The sequence below is a fragment of the Bactrocera neohumeralis genome, chromosome 3, assembly GCF_024586455.1.
Source record: "Bactrocera neohumeralis isolate Rockhampton chromosome 3, APGP_CSIRO_Bneo_wtdbg2-racon-allhic-juicebox.fasta_v2, whole genome shotgun sequence".
NCBI classification, from domain to species: Eukaryota; Metazoa; Arthropoda; class Insecta; order Diptera; family Tephritidae; genus Bactrocera; species Bactrocera neohumeralis.
Genome location: NC_065920.1, coordinates 48,954,325 through 48,962,505, shown reverse-complemented (window position 1 = coordinate 48,962,505; position 8,181 = coordinate 48,954,325).

Genomic DNA, 8,181 nt, shown 5'->3' with positions numbered 1-8,181 from the left:
GCCCATTACCGAACGTGTAATGCGGGTGTTGTTCCTGCGGCATTAATTCTTGCAAGATTAGGATTTTGTAAGCCCGAGAGCCAAAATCCTACTGAAAAATTTTCCATAAAGTGTATGGGCACAGCTCCAATTGAAGGCGCGCGATGATAGATGAACTCATTCGGCCTTCTTTGATACTCCACAGCAGTAAAAGTGTCTTCGGGGCGCTTACGTCGACCGAATACTGGACGCAGCGCGTATTGCGTCGCACAAATCGAATTTTGACAATTAATTTGCGTGCGGGTGATATACTTTATTGCAATGTATAATATTATAGTCAGTCCAAAAATTTCACAAAACAAAACGATGTTGGCCAAGTTTTGAGAATTTTTCGAGAACTTCTTTTGCAGTGACTTCAATGCCATGATGCATATGCTGCAACGCCAGACCGATCAATCTATCTTGAAGTATGTTCGTACTCAGCGACATTTTCATGCGGCGAAGTGTCGAAAAAGGGTGCTCAAAGCTCGCATTCGTCACAGGAAGTGTGCAGAATATGCGAAGAAAACTATGAAATATGGGGTATATGTCTACATCGCAGTTCTTCAACGATTCCAATGAAGTAACTTGTTGTCTTTTGACTTTTGCTTCTGCCTCCAACGGCACTGCCAGTGATCAAATTCACCTTTGAGCTTCAAACGTCGCACAGCGTTATTATTATCCAAAAGAACTTCGAATCTATCTATCAAGCAGTCAATAAGATTTGGTTTTCAAAGCACATAGTTTTTCTAGAAGCAGCAAACTCAGTTGAAATCCATCCAATACTTCATTAGAAAAGCGCGTTTTCAAATCTTTGTCGATTGTATCCAACTGAGGAATATACACTGAAGCCTTATAGTATTTTTCGCAAGTTCTCACGCAGAAATTGGCGCGCTTGTTGCCCGCAGATTCTTGGTTTTTCTTCGTCAACTTTAAGTTTTGCCGTGGGGGGAAATTTCCCACCTCTGAATCCGCCACTGTGCTGGATCAAAATCATAATAACACTGCTCGGCGAATAGCTCTATCTTCTGATAGTTGACATTCATTTTGTACAATAAATAACTATATTTTATTTGATATGATCTCTTTTTTAAAAGACTTAGGCTCTGTTGAAGTATGATTTTACTGCCAAAGGAAGACTCCTTTTCAACCTACATACATTTTGATGAATAATTGTCACAAACGGGATTGACAGAAACTCTTGGACTCGTCTCGTCTAATGGCACTACTGAACAAACTATAGTAGAATTAATAAAAAGGGATATTTTTTTTAAAAGGTTTGTTGGTTGTCAGAGGATAGTTCAATCATACTAAATATGATTTATTTTAGAAACTTTGCTAAGTGTAGTATTAATTATTTATTATTATGTATTGAAAAGTATTATTGTAATCTCTTGATGCCTCAAATTGAACTTTGTAATTGAGTAACATAAATAAATGTGTACACATGTATGGTATGTAATGTATTGGTTATTCAAATACGATTATGAAGTCTTAATCTACTGATAGCAATTAATTGTAATTTAGCAAAATATTATATTTACGTGTAACTAATATTAAGAAGAGTAAAGCTGCATCATGTAGCCGCATATTTACACCCTCGTTACATATAGTACACACAGGGCCGTAGAGATAAAATCGGGGCTGCGGTACCATCAATACATTTTTATTATACCCTCAACAGAGTATATTAAGTTTGACACGATGTGTGTAACACGTGGAATGTTAAAAATTTATTTTATACATATGTGTGTAGCACAGAAAATGGGTCTGGCAGTGAACGAGGGCAAGACGAAATATCTCCTGTCATCAAACAAACAGTCGTCGCACTCGCGACTTGGCTCTCACGTCACTTTTGACAGTCATAACTTTGAAGTTGTAGATAAAATCGTCTATCTTGGAACCAGCGTAAACACCACCAACAATGTCAGCCATGAAATCCAACGCAGGATTGCTCTTGCCAACAGGTGCTACTTCGGGCTGAGTAGGCAATTGAAAAGTAAAGTCCTCTCTCGACGAACAAAAGCTAAACTCTATAAGTCGCTCATAATTCCCGTCCTGCTATATGGTGCAGAGGCTTGGGCGATGACGGCAACCGATGAGTCGACGTTACGAGTTTTCGAGAGAAAAATTCTGCGAAAGATTTATGGTCCTTTGCGCATTGGCCACGGCGAATATCGCATTCGATGGAACGATGAGCTGTTCGAGATATACGACGACATTGACATAGTTCAGCGAATTAAAAGACAGCGGCTACGCTGGCTAGGTCATGTTGTCCGGATGGACGAAAACACTCCAGCTCTGAAAGTATTCGACGCAGTACCCGCCGGGGGAAGCAGAGGAAGAGGTAGACCTCCACTCCTTTGGACGGACCAAGTGGAGAAGGACCTGGCTTCGCTTGGAATATCCAATTGGCGCCACGTAGCGAAAAGAAGAAACGACTGGCGCGCTGTTGTTAACTCGGCTATAATCGCGTAAGCGGTGTCTACGCCAATTAAGAAGAAGAAGATGTATATAAAGACGATCTGATTTGATTTAGCCATCACCGGCTGTCTATCCCTATGTCCGTCCGTTTTTCTGTGTATACGCGAACTAGTGACTTATCAATTTTTGAGATATCGATCTGAAATTTTGCTCACATTCCTTTCTTCCAAAGCAGCTGCTCATTTGATGCCAATTCGGACCACTTATAACTGCTATACGAACTTGACAATCAAAATCATATCCTTAGATGGTAAAGTACTTTTATCGATAGAGTATGTTGATATGCAACAAAATGGCGCTACATGCCTTACAGCCAACGAAACAATTAATATATTGAAAGAAACTTTTGGTAGTGCTTTATCTTATGTTGTGCACTCGTGGCGTGGCCTCCAAGATCGAACGATTTAACACCGCTAGACTAGTTTTTGTGAGGTTATGTGAAGTCGCTTGCCTGCGCAGATAACCCCGAGACGATTGAAACCCTGGAATGAAATATTCGGCCCATTCTTGTTGACTTACGGCCCAAATTGCTGCAAAATGTGAGCGACTTGAATTTTATTCGAACCAACCTCTGGCAAAACCTTAGCTTTGTAATAAAACCAAATTCTTGACCATAACATCAAATTAGAATTAAAAAAACACCCTAACATATGTTTACTTTTATTTTGAATATACATACATATATACGAGGTCTTTTGTAAAGCTACTAAATATAACTATAAACAGAACAATTTTGGTCTAACAATGACATTTGAGGATGGAGTCATGTGTACAAGTTCACGCAAGTGAGGAAAGTTCTCTGATCGCCTTTCACTTGGGAGTGGCCAGAAACGATTCTTTTACATATGACTCAAGCAGCTCACGACTTCCGGTCTTTGACCAAGTATCCTCTGGGTAGCCTAAGAACATCCGTTTGAAGCTAAAGTGAGAAGGCGGCCGCCACGTAAAAAAAAAACACTCCAATGAAAAAGCAACAACAGCCTCGGATAAGAGACCCCCCTTTTGATGACGACCATGGCAAACGAAATAAGGACTACGAATTGAGGGCATGCACCTGGAATGTTCGGTCCCTTAATTGGGAAGGTGCCGCTGCCCAGCTGGTTGATGTCCTCGTAAAAATAAAGGCTGACATCACCGCCGTCCAAGAAATGCGATGGACGGGACAAGGACAGAGACGAGTAGGTCCTTGTGACATTTACTACAGTGGCCATATAAAGGAGCGCAAGTTTGGTGTGGGATTTGTGGTGGGAGAGAGACTCCGTCGCCGAGTACTACGGATATCATTCACTCCGGTAAATGAACGTCAGCCACAATCCGCATCAAAGCGAGGTTCTTCAATATATTGCTGATTTGCGCCCACGCCCCGATGGAAGAGAAGGACGATGTGACCAAAGATGCCTTCTATGAGTGCTTGGAGCGCACTTATGAGGGCTGCCCCCGCCACGATGTTAAAATCGTGCTTGGCGACTTTGACGCAAAGAAGGTATCTTTGGCACTACGGTCGGTAAATTCAGCCTCCACGAGGAAACATCCCCAAATGGGTTGAGGCTGATCGACTTCGCCGGGGCCCGAAATATGGTTATCTGTAAGATTCATCAAGCTACCTGGCTGTCTCCGGATCGAAAACTACCAACCAGATCGATCATGTTGTGATAGATGGAAGACACGTCTCCAGTGTTTTACATGTGCGTGCGCTCCGAGGTCTTAACATCGATTCGGACCACTATCTTGTTGCAGCTAAGATTCGAACCCGCCTCTGTGCAGCAAAAAATGGACGCCAACAAACACAAGGAAGGTTCGACGTCGAGAAGCTAAAATCACAACAGACAGCCGAACGATTTTCTACTCGGCTTGAACTCCTGCTCTCTGAGAGCACTCGTCAACAACTCGGTATAAGGGAACTGTGGCACGGCATTTCAAACTCCTTACGTACAGCTGCAACCGAAACCATTGGTTTTCGGAAAGTGCAAAAGAACAGCTGGTACGGCGAGCAGTGCCGTGTCGCAGCGGAGAGAAAACAGGCCGCCTACCTCGCAATGTTACGATCGACCACTACACGTGCGGGATGGGATGGATACCGAGAGTTGAAGAGGGAAGCGAGACGCATTTGCAGACAGAAGAAGAAATAGGCCGAAATGTGTGAGTACGAAGAGCTTGATAAGCTGGCCGACAGGGGTAATGCTCGAAAAAAACAGAAGGTTTCAAGACCGGAGCATACTCATGTAGAACCCCCAAAGGTGATCTAGTCACCGATGCCCAGAGCACACTTAGATTATGGAGGGAACACTTCTAGCCTGCTGAATGGCAGTGAACGCACAACACCAGGAGAAGGCGAACCCGATTCCCCAATCGATGACGATGAAGCAGACCGACCATGAAGAAGTTCGAATAGCAATTGTCAGCCTGAAGAACAACAAAGCGGCAGGGGCCGACGGATTGCCGGCCGAGCTATGCAAACCCGGCGGCGGAGAACTGATAAGGAGCATGCATCAGCTTCTTTGTAAAATATGGTCGGAAGAAAGCATGCCCAACGATTGGAATTTAAGTGTGCTATACCCAATCCATAAAAAAGGAGACCCCACAATCTGCGCCAACTATCGTGGGATTAGCCTCCTCAACATCGCATATAAGGTTCTATCGAGCGTATTGATTAAAGCCCACCGTCAACAAACTGATTGGACCTTACCAGTGTGGCTTTAGACCTGGCAAATCAACAACCGAGCAGATATTCACCATGCGCCAAATCTTGGAAAAGACCCGTGAAAGGAGAATCGACACACACCACCTCTTCGTCGATTTCAAAGCTGCTTTCGACAGCACGAAAAGGAGCTGCGTCTATGCCGCGATGTCTGAATTTGGTATCCCCGCAAAACTAATACGGCTGTGTAAACTGACGTTGAGCAACACCAAAAGCTCCGTCAGGATCGGGAAGGACCTCTCCGAGCTGTTCGATACCAAACGAGGTTTCAGACAAGGTGATTCTCTATTGTGCGACTTTTTCAACCTCCTTCAGGAGAAAATAGTTTGAGCTGCAAAACTAAATAGAGAAGGCACCATCTTCTATAAGAGTGTGCAGCCGCTGGCGTATGCCGATGATATTGATATCATCGACCTCAACACCCGCACCGTTAGTTCTGCTTTCTCCAGGCTGGACAAGGAAAGTCTGGTAGTGAACGAGGGCAAAAGAAATAATCAAACAAACAGTCGTCGCACTCGCGACTTGGTACTGTGTCATAACTTTGAAGTCGTAGATAATTTCGTCTATCTTGGTAAACACCACCAACAATATCAGCCTAGAAATCCAACGCAGGATAACTCTTGCCAACAGGTGCTACTTCGGACTGAGTAGGCAATTGAGAGCAAAGTCCTCTCTCGACAAACAAAAACCAAACTCTACAAGTCACTCATAATTCCCGTCCTGCTATATGGTGCAGAGGCTTGGACGATGTCAACAACGGATGAGTCGACGTTGCGAGTTTTCGAGAGAAAAGTTCTGCGAAAGATTTATAGTCCTTTGCGCGTTGGCCACGGCAAATATCGCATTCGATGGAACGATGAGCTGTACGAGATATACGACGACATTGACATAGTCCAGCGAATTAAAAGACAGCGGCTACTACTGTTTGAAGTATATGTTTTAAAAAGTTTTACATCGTCAGCATATAATAAAACTATTGAATACTTAACAACATGTAATTGTCATTAATAAATAACAAGAACAGAATTGGACCAAGATGGCTACCTTGAGGAATGCCTGGAGGAACATTGATTATGTCAGAAAAAGTATCGTTAAATATGACTTGTTGAATTCAATTACTAAAATAAGAAGCAACCCATTTTAGAAATACGAGTATTGGTTGAAAACCGAGAAGATCAAGTTTAGTCAAAAGAATTGAATGGTTCACTTTATCAAAAGCTTTACTAAAATCTGTGTATATCGCATCAGTATTCTTATTCTCCCTTAAGATCTTCAAAATACACATTTGCTTCCATTTTAACCAGTTTTCTGAAAACATATCATCAGACTCAAAGCATTTGCATTTATAAAGTACATAAATGATGTAACCAATAACTAACTCAATCATTCTGCGGTTATCCAACACATTTTAAGAAGATTTGTCAAGTTTTCTGACGTAACTGGCTCTTGTGGATTTCCTAGACCGGAAGCTAAATTTGTGCTGGTACGAAAATTCAGCCAACCTATACTTTTTCGTTGAATATGGAGGACCAGATGTGTCGATACACTTATCAAGCTGTTGTTTGCCATCAACGAGATTTTTACCATCTCGATGCTTTATCACAATACGAAAAACATTTATTTCCGGTCTAACATATAATAACCGAAAAATGTTACATTGAGGCCTTGAAGACTATTGGATGAAATGTCATGAAACTTTGACAGTATTCTTGAAGTATTATACAATAAGTACAATAAGAAGGAAAGTTATTGTTTGTGAGACAATCTTTCTCCTTAAAAATCCCTGGCTCAAAACCGGTTTTATACCCATAGTTTCTTGGGCACAGTTATTCAGATTGGTCTGTAGAACACTTCCCGTCTAATCGATTTTCTCGTGTTTTTGGCTTCCTGTAAATCAACCCGTTCTAGCGGACATACAATAATCTAAACAATGAACCAAGATTTTATATCCAATTTTAAGGCTTATTAATTGCAGCTGACAGTATAGCAGATGATTAAAAAGTAGGCGGAGAAGAGAAATAATATATAAGAGAAGTTTGGAAAAACTACAATATCATAAATGCTGAAGAAAAAATAAACCATTCTTGGAATGAGATAACAGAAAGATCTGTGAAAGGATTATGGAAGAAATTTGGTCAGATTTAAGATGTGGATGAAATAGTGCAATTAGCAAAACAAACTGGGCTAGATGAAGTAAATGTGGAAGATGTCGAAAAAATAGTTCAAAAAACAGCAGCTAGTGACTTGCTATGATGAGATCACGGAATTAACTGATAAAAAAAGCAAAAATATTGACAGTAATGGTTTTGAAGAATATAAAAAAGACCAATATAAATCAAATGATGGACCAATTTTCTGAAAACGATAGAAATTTTGATTCAGAAATTTAAAAGCAAGACGGTGTGTATAGAATTCATTTATCATTTATCTTCTTCTTTATTGGCGTAGACACCGCTTACGCGATTATAACCGAGTTAACAACAGCGCGCCAGTCGTTTCTTCTTTTCGCCACGTGGCGCCAATTGGATACTCCAAGCGAAGCCAGGTCCTTCTCCACTTGGTCCTTCCAACGGAGTGCTTCCCCCGACGGGTACTGCGTCGAATACTTTCAGAGCTGGAGTGTTTTCGTCCATTCGGACAACATGACCTAGCCAGCGCAGCCGCTGTCTCTTAATTCGCTGAACTATGTCAATTTCGTCGTATAACAGCTCATCATTCCATCGAATGCGATATTCGCCGTGGCCAATCCGCAAAGGACCATAAATCTTTCGCAGAACCTTTCTCTCGAAAACTCGTAACGTCGACTCATCAGATGTCGTCATCGTCCATGTCGCTCCATATAGCAAGACGGGAATAATGAATGACTCATAGAGTTTGATTTTTGTTCGTCGAGAGAGGACTTTACTTCTTAATTGCCTATTCAGTCTGAAGTAGCACCTGTTGCCAAGAGCTATTCTGCGTTGGATTTCATAGCTAACATT